The sequence below is a fragment of the Salvelinus sp. IW2-2015 genome, unplaced genomic scaffold (assembly GCF_002910315.2).
Source record: "Salvelinus sp. IW2-2015 unplaced genomic scaffold, ASM291031v2 Un_scaffold16395, whole genome shotgun sequence".
Lineage (NCBI taxonomy): Eukaryota > Metazoa > Chordata > Actinopteri > Salmoniformes > Salmonidae > Salvelinus > Salvelinus sp. IW2-2015.
In genome coordinates this window covers 28210-42286 of record NW_019957566.1, presented here as the reverse complement: position 1 = coordinate 42286, position 14077 = coordinate 28210, and the positions used below count along the sequence as shown (strand labels likewise).

The following is a 14077-nucleotide window of genomic DNA, read 5'->3' as shown; positions in this document are numbered from 1 at the left end:
ACTTGGGTCCAGCCCCAAAACTTGCACTAGCGAACTTGCAACATTGTATACAAGTTTACAGAGTTTCCCCTCTCATGACAGACACAGCTGTAGGCTATTTGCACAAGGGATAAGATGCAGTGCTTGACTTGGGGAGGAGCTCACCGGAGCTGAGTACCCGTCACCTCAAATGTTCTACTGCTTGAGCTCCTGTTCCTCTTATAGAATACTAGCTCAAAATTATTGTGGAGCTCCTGCACCTAAATATAAACAGTACCGRCACCCAAAATGAATACCGGAACCTATTTCAGTCCAAGTCAAGCACTGATAAGAAGTAATCTGGTAGGCCTATTTTATGACATTTCCATTGGATCAGAGCGTAACATTTTTCACTTTGAGAGCTGGAAAGATTTGTCAGGTAGTCTATAGGCCTACTTCTATGTGTAAATCAGGCCAGGTAGCCTATAGGCCTACTTCTATGTGTAAATCAGGCCAGTAGCTGTATAGTCCTACTTCTATGTGTAAATCAGGCCAGGACCGTATAGGCCTACTTCTATGTGTAAATCAGGCCAGATAGCCTATAGGCCTACTTCTATGTGTAAATCAGGCCAGGTAGCCTAAGGCCTACTTCTATGTGTAAATCAGGCCAGGTAGCTTATAGGTCTATTCTATGTGTAAATCAGGCCAGGTAGCCTATAGGCCTACTTCTATGTGTAAATCAGGCCAGGTAGCCTATAGGCCTACTTCTATGTGTGCGCGTCCTTACTCAACATTGACAGGAGCGCTCCAAACAAAAGACAATTACTAAATTGACTAAACTCGTAAATGCAATGAAACAAACCAAAACTTGTTTCTCACAAGTGTAGCATAGGTTGTACGATCTGCAAACAATGTGTCCACTCAGACAATGAGAACAGGAAGACTGGAATAATAATATTGAATGCATTAAAATAATTACCTTAACCAAAGTAATAAACATTGTACATTAGGAATTCAAATCAAATGTTATTTGTCACATACACATATTTAGCAGATGTTATTGCGGGTGTAGCGAAATGCTTGTGTTCCTAGCTCCAACTGTCACGCYCTGACCTTAGAGATCCTTTTTATGTCTCTATTTTGTTTTGGTCAGGGTGTGATTTGGGTGGGCATTCTAGGTTTTGTATTTCTTTGTTTCTGGCCGAGTGTGGTTCCCAATCAGAGGCAGCTGTCTATCGTTGTCTCTGATTGGGGATCATACTTAGGCAGCCCTTCTCCCTCTTTCTTTGTGGGATCTTGTTCTTTGTTTGTGTGCAGGGAGTTTGCACATTGAAGCTGGGCGGTCGTTGTATTCGTTATTGTGTTGTCCTGTTTTAGTTTCACTTCGTGATTAAATTATGTGGAACTCTGAGAACGCTGCGCCTTGGTCTCTTCCGACGACGACACCCGTTACACCAACAGTGCAGTAATATCTAACAATTCACAACAATACACACAAATCTAAAAGTAAAAGAATGGAATTAAGAAATATATAAATGTTAGGACGAGCAATGTCGGTGTGGCATTGACTAAAATACAGTAGAATACATTATATACATATGAAATGAGTAAAGCAGTATGTGAACATTATTAAAGTGACCTGTGATTCCATGTCTATGTACAGGGCAGCAGCCTCTAAGGTACAGGGTTGAGTAACTGGGTGGCAGCCGGTAAGTGTACTACTACTGATACATGAAACTAGAAATTGATATAGACAAACAATCAAATGCAAACAATTCACACAATTAATGTGCACAAATTGGCAGGAGAGAGAGCATTCTGGAGAGAGAAGTGCATTGTGCATCTGGGCCTATGGTCAATCCAACGTCTGCATTGGCCATGCAATAGATTCTTCAAAGCAGCCACCCTTTGCCTTGATGACAGCTTTGCACACTTTTGGCATTCTCTCAACCAGCTTCAGCTGGAATGCTTTTCCCAAAGTCTTGAAGGAGTTCCCACATATGCTGAGCACTTGTTGGCTGCTTTTCCTTCACTCTGCAGTCCAACTCATCCCAAATCATCTCAATTTGTTTGAGGTCAGGTGATTGTGGAGGAAAAGGTAATCTGATGCAGCATTCCATCACTCTCCTTCTTGGTCAAATAGCCCTTACACAGCCTGGAGGTGTGTTGGGTCATTGTCCCGTTGAAAAATAAATGATAGTCCCACTAAGTGCAAACCAGATGGGAWGGCGTATCGCTGCAGAATGCTGTGGTAGCCATGCTGGTTAAGTGTGCCTTGAATTCTAAATAAATCCCCAACAGGGTCACCAGCAAAGCACTATCACACCTCTTCCTCCATGCTTCATGGTGGGAACCACACATGCGGAGATCATCCATTCACCTACTCTGCGTCTCACAGACATGGCAGTTGGAACCAAAAATCTCAAATTTGGACTCATCAGACCAAAGGACAGATTTCCACCGGTCTAATGTTCATTGCTCATATTTCTTGGCCTTAGCAAGTCTCTTCTTCTTATTGGTATTTTGACTGGTAATGTGTTCAGACTGTTGACTGGTAGTGTGTTGACTGTTGACTGGTAGTGTACACAGTATTTTGACTGGTAGTGTGTCCAGGGAAAAGCACATGAAGAAAACAACTGATATGCAGAGGCTGCCATGCGCTTCTCCCCACTCCCTCTCCAAGCTGCCTTGGGTGGGATGGGTCGGGTATGAAAACACTGAGCTTTTGTAACCTTGCTGCCCTCCCCCTGATGTCTGCCTGCCACCTTTGACCCCTTGCTTGTTCCACTTGAAGGTATTTAGTCTATAAAGCCGTGGGGTGGAGTAGCACAGGGGAGTGGAGCCACACAGGCAGTGAAAGTCCAGAACAGGCAGGAAAATCTACTACGTACCTACCTACCTGGGACTTTCTCCGACCACAGAAATGGGTTCCGGGTTCTTACAAACCTCTAAGGGAGAGGTGTGGATCTCTCGCTTAATACAGTAGGTGGACACACACACATATGTATATATATATATATAATGAGAGAGATGTTAATTGATTTGGCAATGTTAACATATGTTTCCCATGCCAATGAAGCCCTTGAATTGAATTGAATTGAGAGAGAGAGAGAGAGAAATAAAGACAAGTTTAGTGGAGCTACAATCAGACAGCTAGAAGTGTGTTTAGACAAATGGTTTAGGCACCAGGGTTGCATGGGGACTAACCTGCTAGACAGCTAAACTGCCTCTAGACATAATGGCTTTGTAAAATGCTTGTTAGGAATGTGATAGGTTAGGTTGGTTGTCCTGGATTGTACTGGTGGTGACTTTAATTAGATCAGAGATTGAGACTAAGTGGTTTAGGCATATTTCGCTACTGAGTTTAATCAAATGAGTGTGAGACTGACTATCCTTATTGTGGGCATGTTTTAAGAACAAAGTTGCATTTCACATGTCGAGTCATGGTGGCTGTAGTATTTTGGAGGGAATTGACTAAGCACGTTCCACTCAGCGTATTCTGTTCCATGTCAGACAGTCTGTGTGGTTTGAGTTGGGGCTGCGATCTTGGTAGAATAGTAATAGATGCATTTGAATGCCCTCCCCACCTCCCTGTATTGAGCTCTTGGTCTGATGCCATCCCATGCCCATGCGTCCAATGAAAACGAATGCACTCTGTAGGTCTACGTGTATAAATGTCTGTTGCAAGTACCTGTGAACCAATCACAGTTGTTCTAATGTTGTGACGTCCAGCGATCGGGTCTGGGTTGGTGTTAGATTTGCATATCCATTATGTGCATACAAATTCACACTGGCAGGTTCAAAGTACCAATGCTGTGTTCGTAACCAAGTGGGAGGTAGGAATTTACCAGTTGTGAAGTCGTAAATACCAGTTGGATGCATTCACATGCTTTGAACTTGTTGAGAAATGCAGGTTGTCTAATTGCTAACAAGTTGCTTAAACCATAAACTAAAACTACAGCTATCATGCTTGTAAACAAATGAAATTGTTCAAAAACATGAATACATTTATTAAATTATATTTTGTTGCATWTAACTGCCGAAAATGATGGTATTAAGATAATTACCTTAGTACAGTGGTTGCTCCACTAAAAGTTGTGTGATTATGCTGCAGGACTTAGAGGTCATTTGTGGTTTAGTACGGTACCCTGCGTCACYACTTCATTGCTCCAGACCAGCRCAAGGGGGAGKTAGAGCACTGATTATGCTTTTGGGTCCAAAGGCGCTAATGTGTCTCTAACTTACAATTAATGGGTGACATAAACCTAAAAAGAAACTGCTAATTGTGCACAACTTCAGTATTACTTACTAAAACTGTTGTTACACTAAGGTTTTATTTATTATTATTATTATAATTTTTTTGTTAGGATTATTTTGCTCTTACCGTAGTACTGTATGCCACTCCCGACCCTTTCATGTTGTACAGCGCCTGAGTGGCGCAATGGTCTAAGACACTGCATAGCAGCGCAAGCTGTGTTGCTACAGATGCTGGTTCAATACCCGTGCCAGCCTTGACTTGGAGACCCATGAGATGACTGTAGGTTTTTGTTTTTTCTCCCTCTAAAAACAGAAATAATTCTAAATAACAAACTGGCTTTATTTACAAATTAGTAACAATGTCTCACCCCATGTTCAAGAATGTCCTTCATCGCTCATTTTAAGTTATTTGAAAACAAAATCATCTCCAAAATTTTGTTATTTTTTCAGCTAAGAGATTATTATTAATTTAATATGATCTAAAAGACCCTTGGATATTCTCACAGATATATTATTAACCCTGTTATTAGCAGGCCAATATAAATTGGTCATATTGTTCATGGCTCCCGAGTGGTGCACAATGGGATTGCCTTGCAGTTCTCCAGCTGTATCCCCTGAAAGTGCACAGGGTTCAAGGYACGAGGTCAGAGGGCACGGGATAGGTTGCAGAGCAGCGCACAGAAGACCGACCTAACCCATGGGGAAGGGAGGAGGAGGAAGGGGGAGGGGGTGGACCCCCACCCCGCCACACTGGCAACACTTTAACGGACATTGCACTAATAATGGCGCTGACAAGGGAAACGTTCCTGCTGTTCTGTTCTTAGTGCCAGTCAGCAGGTTCAAACTAAAACAATGTAACTAATAATGGCATCTTTATGCTTTCATTAATAAAATAATGATAAAAATACTCTTTCAAAATGCRGATRTTTATTTAGTTATGGATCCATAACGAATTRCTATGGGAATAAATATCACTGAATTACAGAAATATCCTCCAATCCTCTMTATGTAATTATTGGCGGAGAGTCACGTCATATTTTTCGATATACAGTAGGCCTACAGTAGGCGACATGAGTCTCACTAGTGTTGAGTTATGTGCTGTTAAAAGTGGTGTAGGTCTTACTTATTTAAAGAGCATATTGAAGCAATAGCCTACAACTATTTCAGCACCGTTCGGCTGCTCTGAGACAAGCACGGGGACTGGTCTTGATAATCAATTCGATTTTTATTTTCACTGAATCTCCGTTTGGGTATTGGTTAGACTAGAATTTGAAAATTAGGATGTAGAAATTCCATGCTCTTAGTGTAACCTTTATTTAACTAGGCAAGTCAGTTAAGAACACATTCTTATTTACAAGGACAGCCTACACCTTCCTCCCCGTCGGGGAATTGAGCCCCGGGCTCCCGCGTGCCCGCACGACACAGGGATTCTTTAGCTAAATAGCCCAGTACTGTAGCCTACTCCCGACCGTCACGTTGTACAGTGCCATATTTTCCGATCCATCCCAATGGAAATCCAGAGAGTAGAAACACTGTAATATTAAGCAAATTAATTATGCAACATTTCTTAAAATCAGTCCCATATGCTATGTTCTTACAAAAAAAGGTTTTAAATTCTCTAGTACAGCCACTATTAAAGGCTATCATTTGATAAATATGCCCTCTGGTGGTCAAACTAGCACTAACTAGCATTAATGGTACCAGTGGTTCACACTTAAATAACGTGCCATAGAATTCTGCGGCACATTGCAAGCTGCGCCGCAGTATGCTACAACTTTTAAACGACGAACCACTGTAGGTGACGTCAGAGGTTAGCTTGTGGGAAAGTGAGAGCTCTGGATGATAGCGGAGTTTCCCACTAGTAATTGGGAAACTCCGTTGGAGTTTGGGAAACCAGTTGGAGGAGCATTCAATTGGATTTTTCCCAGTCGTATGTGGTAAATTCCCACTTGGTTATGAATGAAACATTATACTTGCTCTGTCAAAGATGGGTCTGCTAAGAGAGCTCATCTTGCAAGATCCATGCCATGTTTATGAGGCTATTTAGCAACGGTAGGCATTTCAGTAGTTAGTGGTAATTAAAATAAGAAGTTATACTAGTCATATAAGCAGGGTTTCATTTGTTGCGGGTTGCAACTATCCAAGTGTTGATGTACTGTACCCCTGATCAACAACAGACACAACAGTCCCCTTCCTCCCCCACCAGTGAAGACAAGCTGACTCTCAGGGGACAAAGGCTTAGCCTCAGGTCACACTTACACAACCAACCAGTGATCTTGCATTTGTCTTAGAAACCAACAACCTGTCTGTGTTAATGTGCATGGTAACTGTGATGTGAGCTTGCGTACCCTTGAGAAAGTTATTGAGAAGAGGGGAAGAAATGGAGAGAAAGGGATGGGGATTGACTCAATTCTATCATATGATTGACATATATTCAGTGGTTTGTATAGGAAGCAGTATACTCAGGCTAAACAAAGTACTTGGTGTAAACAGAGCACTGATCAAGGGTCCATCTTAAAAAGCAACAGGTGATCATTGATTACTGATTCCTTCTGACTGTTAGGTCTCTGTGTTAATCAATGTAGAAGGATAGATATGGAGGTGTTGCCATTGTCAGTGATACTGAATCACGTCAGTAATGTTTGTAGTATGCTGTCTCAACTGCCTGTGTCGTTTATCAGGTAAAGCAGAACGGGAACACACCTTTTTTATTACAGCCCAAATCAGACAGGTATTTGTACAAAGGTGACTGTTGTGAAATGTTTTATGTTGTCCCAACATAAACAACAACATATCCCATAATGCCTTTCTGTATCTCTCCTGATGGTCTTCACATATATCAATGTGTTCTATGCAGCGTTTTGTTGTATATGCTGTCATTTTTGGTGCTTGGTCCGAAGTCCAAAGAACATGCTGGTATTGTGATAACAGTTCTCAAACTTTGAGCTGTCTTTTCAAATCTGATATTCACACATTCTGCGTTTTACAGGGATAGTTCACACCAAAAGTGTGTCATTTTTTTTTTTTTCATACTGCTGAAATTAAGAGGAAGTGACATGTTGCTCTTCTGTCTGATTATTTTGCAGCGGGGGCGGAGAGGGCTCCCTGGACAGACTCCTCACCTCCGTCAGCTCTGGGCTGTCACCACGGAAACGGACTACCAGCCAGTGCAAGTCAGAACCGCCCCTGCTGCGGACGTCCAAGCGGACCATCTACACAGCCGGCCGCCCACCCTGGTATAACGAACATGGAACCCAGTCCAAAGAGGCCTTCGTCATCGGTAGGAACCCTCAGGAGAATTGAATAGAATAATGCTTCGCTGTCTGTTTTATGTCTCCTGCTTCCCAAGCCCTCTAAGTCAAGACACACACATGACATGGTGAACGTCACAGGGTTAAGGTCAGCTGCAGGGCTATCCACAGYCCTCTATTCCTGGTCAAATTGCTTGTGAATGAAACTACGTATTACTGTCACAATGTCATGCACCTGAATGCTGTTCTATGATGTCGTGGGTGCCTGTGCTTTGTCTGAGAAAGCAGAGGGGATAACATCTGCTACAAGAGGAAACCAGACTTTCTTGGGAATAAGCATCAACGTGTTAACTGATAACGGTTATTGATGCCCCGTCGTAAGTCATTATTTGATATTTGAACACGGCAGGAGGGGTTTCTTCACCACTGAACAGAAATGTTTCAGATAGTGCCCTGCTGATAAAAGAGACTCGTCCAGTTACTGTAGACATTGAAAAGCTACTTTCAGTTGAGCCAAGGACTTTTAAGTGGTCTACCTCGTTCATCTTACCTAGTTTCCATTGTGCCCTGTGTGTTCTGCAGGTCTGTGTGGGGGGAGTGCCTCAGGGAAGACCACTGTAGCCAGGAAGATCATAGAGGCTCTGGATGTCCCCTGGGTGGTCCTGCTCTCCATGGACTCCTTCTACAAGGTGTGTGTGCGTGTGTGCGTGTGCGTGTGTGTGTGTGCGTGTAGGGCACTATAAAATCCGAAGAACGCAGACGGATTCCAGACATTAAAACGTAATTCAACAATATTCAAAAATGTATTGAACGTAGTAAGGAACCAACTAAATGTTCTGAAAATGAATTAAATTGCCCAAGTTTATCATAAGACATGAACAGAATGCTTCAGTGATTCGTACGAGAATTTCCCATCTGTGTGTGTGGTGCGCGTCTGTGTATCCGTTAGCAATAATGCTCATGAAAAGTCTTCTGGGAAATGGAAAGGTTTTCCCAAAAACCTTCTCAATTAAATGTTCATTACAAAGTAGCTTATGCTTACCTGGCCGAATGATATCATGGTTATTTGTATCACTCTACCACATGTGCGCTACAGAAACACAGCTAGGTGCACACTGGAATTAATGGATAACTACACCCAGAATCTATACACTACCGTTCAAACGTTTGGGGTCACTTAGAAATGTCCTTGTTTTTGAAAGAAAAGCACATTTTTGGTCCATTAAAATAACATAAAATTGATCATTAATACAGTGTAGACATTGTWAATGTTGTAAATGACTATTGTAGCTGGAAATGGCAGATTTTTTTATGGAATATCTACATAGGCGTACAGAGGCCCATTATCAGCAACCATCACTCCTGTGTTCCAATGGCACGTTGTGTTAGCAAAGTTTATCATTTTAAAAGGCTAATTGATCATTAGAAAACCCTTTTGCAATTATGTTAGCACCACTGAAAACTGTTGTGCTATTTAAAGAAACAATACAACTGGCCTTCGTTAGACTAGTTGATTATCTGGAGCATCAGCATTTGTGGGTTCGATTACAGTCTCAAAATGGCCAGAAACCAAGAACTTTCTTCTGAAACTCATCAGTCTATTCTTGTTCTGAAAAATGAAGGCTCTTCCATGCGAGAAATTGCCAAGAAACTGAAGATCTCGTACAATGCTGTGTCCTACTCCCTTCACAGAACTGTGCAAACTGGCTCTAACCAGAATAGAAAGAGGAGTGGGAGGCCCCGGTGCACAACTGAGCAAGAGGACAAGTACATTAGTGTCTAGTTTGAGAAACAGACGCCTCACAAGTCCTCAACTGGCAGCTTCATTAAATAGTACCCGCAAAACACCAGTCTCAACGTCAACAGTGAAGAGGCGACTCCGGGATGCTGGCCTTCTAGGCAGAGTTGCAAAGAAAAATGTATATCTCAGACTGGCCAATAAAAATTAAATATTAACATGGGCTAAAGAACACAGACACTGGACAGAGGAACTCTGCCTAGAAGGCCAGCATCCTGGAGTCGCCTCTTAAGCTAAGGACCCTGGGACTAAACACCTCCCTCTGCAACTGGATCCTGGACTTCCTGACAGGCCGCCCCCAGGTGATAAGGGTAGGCAACAAAACATCTGCCACGCTGATCCTCAACACGGGGGCCCCTCAGGGGTACGTGCTCAGTCCCCTTCTGTACTCCCTGTTCACCCATAACTGCACGGCCAGGCACGACTCCAACACCATCATTAAGGTTGCTGATGACACAACAGTGGTAGGCCTGATCACCGACAACGACGAGACAGCCTATAGGGAGGAGGTCAGAGAACTGGCAGAGTGGTGCCAGGACAACAACCTCTCCCTCAAGACAAAGGAGCTGATCGTGGAATACAGGAAAAGGAGGGCCGAACACGCCCCCTTTCACATCGACGGGGCTGTAGTGTAGTGGGTCGAGAGTTTTAAGTTCCTTGATGTCCACATCACCAACAAACTATCATGGTCTAAACACACCAAGACTGTCGTGAAGAGCGCATGACAAAACCTATTTCCCCTCAGGAGACTGAGAAGATTTGGCATGGGTCCCCAGATCCTTAAAAAGTTATACAGCTGCACCATCAAGCGCATTCTGGTGGGTTGCATCACCACCTGGTATGGCAACTGCTCGGCCTCCGACCGCAAGGCACTACAGAGGGTAGTGYGTACGGCCCAGTACATCTATGGGGCCAAGCTTCCCGCCGTCCAGCACCTATATACTAGGTGGTGTCAGAGGAAGGCCAAGTCATAGACTGTTCTCTCTGCTACCGCACGGCAAGTGGTACCGGAGCGCCAAGGTCCAAAAGGCTCCTTAACAGCTTATATCCCCAAGCCATAAGACTGCTGAACAGTTAATCAAATGGCCACCCAGACTATTTACATTGACAAAAAAATAAATACAAAATAAATAATAATTTTACATTGAGCCACTTCTTTGGTTTTACACTGCTGCTATTCACTGTTTTATCTATGCATAGTCACTTTACCCCTACCTACGTGTGCAAATTACCTCGGCATACCCCCGCACATTGACTCAGAACCGGTTCCTCCTGTATATAGTCTTGTTATTGTTATTTTATTGTGTTAATTTTTATTTCATTTTTTACTTTAGTTTACTTAGTAAATATTTTCTTGAACTGCATTGGTGGTTATGGATCGTAGGTAAGCATTTCACTGTAAGGTCTACATCTGTTGTATTCAGCACATGTGACAAATACAATTTTATTTTATTTGACAATAACAACACAATAACAACATATTTAACAGCACAATAACAGCACAATAGCAACATAATAACAACACAATAACAACACAATAACAGCACAATAACAACACAATAACAACACAACAGCACTCATGCACTGTACAGCTTCCCTCTCACTCCGCTCAAAATCTGAATGAGATCTGGAGATGGTTTTCTACAGTGTTTTAATACCACGTAATCCCATTGTCTTTCTATCTCGCTCTACTCCTCTCTATCTGTCACGCCCTGACCATAGTTTGCTTTGTATGTTTCTATGTTTTGTTTGGTCAGGGTGTGATCTGAGTGGGCATTCTATGTTGTATGTATGTTTCTGTGTTTGGCCTGATATGGTTCTCAATCAGAGGCAGGTGTTAGTCATTGTCTCTGATTGGGAACCATATTTAGGTAGCCTGTTTTGTCATTGTGGGTTGTGGGTGATTGTCTATGTGTAGTGTTTGTGTCAGCACGATTGTTCATTAGCTTCACGGTTGTCACTTTGTTGTTTTGTAGTGTTCAGTTTTTCCATTAAAATGACGAACACTTACCACGCTGCATATTGGTCCTCCGACCCTTCTCGCTTCTCCTCGTCAGATGAGGAGGACGAAGACAGCCGTGACACTATCGCTCACTATCTCTCTACCCTGAGTGACCAGGCTTCTGAAGAGATGGAAAGATCCCTGAGGGGATAAGAGGGTAGATGTAAAATGAGAGGGATGAGAGAGGGGGAAAAGAAGCAACATTTGGGTGAGCGAGGGTGAGGACAAGAGGAGAACGATATTGGCCAACCAACCATCATTAAAAGAGTTATCAGCTTCCCCTTACTGTGTTATGTAACAGAGTGACAGCCTGACTTTACTGGAACTCTACTAGCTTTACTGTAGGTCACCAGCTTTACTGCAGCTCTACTAGCTTTACTGTAGGTCACCAGCTTTACTGCAGCTCTACTAGCTTTACTGTAGGTCACCAGCTTTACTGCAGCTCTACCTGCTTTACTGTAAGGTCACCAGCTTTATTTGCAGCTTTACTGTAGATCACCAGCTTTACTGCAGCTCTACCAGCTTTACTGTAGATCACCAGCTTTACTGCAGCTCTACCTGCTTTACTATAGGTCACCAGCTTTACTGCAGCTCTACCAGCTTTACTGTAGATCACCAGCTTTACTGCAGCTCTACCAGCTTTTCTGTAGGTCACCTGCTTTACTGTAGATCACCAGCTTTACTGTTACTGCAGCTCTACCAGCTTTACAGTAGGTCACCAGCTTTACCAGCCACCTTTGGATCTTAACTAATGCCACTTTAAGATACCAAATACCAGTTGTGAGTTAACAACCAAACACCATTTCCATGTAGAACATCAGCAGCAGTGGTAGTTGCCATTCATCACAGATCTAGGTTCAGTTTACCCTAACCCAAATCTAAACCTTAACCATTAGGGAGATTTACAAAAGTACTGACCAAGTAACAGTAATCTGGGGAAACTTCTAACTCCTGCTCACTCCCATATGAATGGATATCCACTCTGAGATACCCCACCTCTCATTCTGGCTTCCCAGGCCCATCTTGGCTCTGGAGAAGCACTGGAGTGGCTGGATTTCTATGACACTGTTACTTATAAAGTGCTTATGATTGAACCACGAGAGGAGGAGGTAGGAGAGTTCCAAATACCAGGGCTCGAATTTGAAAGGGCTGGCTACGGTCCAGTGCAATGTGCATGCGCTTCCACACACACACACACACCTTCTGGCACAGTCCTCACAGGAGGGACACAGCATTCCCGTCTGGCCTAAATTTAGTCAAGCTTAGTTGAGAGGCACTCCGATAGGGTGAGTGTGTGCACATGGACGTCCACGTGACTGCGTACCTGTGTTATCTTCATGCTTCATCCACAGATTTTTCAGGGATGTCTTTCTGCTTGCGAAACGGCCATGGTTTAACGTTATTTTAATATTCACCCAATGTTGTGTGTAGGTTCTGACTCCTGAGCAGCAGGTCACGGCAGCCAGTAATGACTACAACTTTGACCACCCGGATGCCTTTGACTTTGGCCTGCTGGCACACATACTGAGGAAACTGAAACTGGGAAAGAGTGTCAAGATCCCTGTGTATGACTTCACCACACACGGACGCCAGAAGGACTGGGTGAGGACACACAAACACACACAGAAATGCCTCCCCCACATTGCAGTGTTTTCTTGGTCTAGATATTGGGGTAGGGTTATTGCAGTGTAATCCTGGTCTAGATATTGGGGTAGGGTTATTGCAGTGTAATCTTGGGGTAGGGTTATTGCAGTGTAATCTTGGTCTAGATATTGGGGTAGGGTTATTGCAGTGTAATCCTGGTCTAGANGTAATCTTGGTCTAGATATTGGGGTAGGGTTATTGCAGTGTAATCTTGGTCTAGATATTGGGGTAGGGTTATTGCAGTGTAATCTTGGTCTAGATTACTCAACATCTGGAGTTATGGAGTCATTTTATGACATTAAGTTGCCAATCCATCCCAGATGCACAGCGGCAGCCATTCTTGTTTGTCTTGACATGTTTTATAGTTATCCCATAACTATGAGAAGATTAGCCCTGTTAACCATTAGCATGGCGGAAGATAGAGAGCTGAAACTCAGTCACATTTTACTAATTGGCATTACCAGACATAAACAGCACAGGGAGCTATTGTGCCAGCAGAGAAATGTGGACTTGTCACCAAAAACACCACAGACATTAGGTGGCGTCTATACACTACACTTCTGGAAGTGTCAAAATCATACTAAACCCACAGCGTGTTTCATCCCTCTCAGAAAACAGTGTATGGAGCCAGTGTTATCATCTTTGAGGGAATCATGGCCTTTGCAGATAAAGAACTGTTACAGGTAAGACTCAAATGTCCCCCTGTACATTGGCTGTGTGTGTTTTTCATGGTTTGTGTTAGAGGTCGACCGATTATAGTTTTTCAACACGAATACCGATACCGATTATTGGAGGGCCAAAAAAAGCAGATACCGATTAATCGGCCGATTTTCTTTATTATTTTTTATTTATTTGTAATAATGACAATTACAAAAATACTGAATGAACACTTATTTTGACTTAATATAATACATCAATAAAATCAATTTAGTCTCAAAAAAATAATGAAACATGTTCAATTTGGTTTAAATAATGCAAAAACATAGTGTTTGAGAAGAAAGTAAAAGTGCAATATGTGCCATGTAAGAAAGCTAACGTTTAAGTTCCTTGCTCAGAACATAAGAACATATGAAAGCTGGTGGTTCCTTTTAACATGAGTCTTCAATATTCGCAGGTAAGAAGTTTTAGGTTGTAGTTATTATAGGAATTATAGGACTATTTCTCTCT

The 14077-nt window shown here is 42.7% G+C and overlaps 1 pseudogene; it reads left to right on the top strand.

The window, feature by feature from the left end:
* Positions 1-14077, top strand: part of LOC112080640 (uridine-cytidine kinase-like 1) — a 44501-nt pseudogene that overhangs the window by 14377 nt on the left and 16047 nt on the right.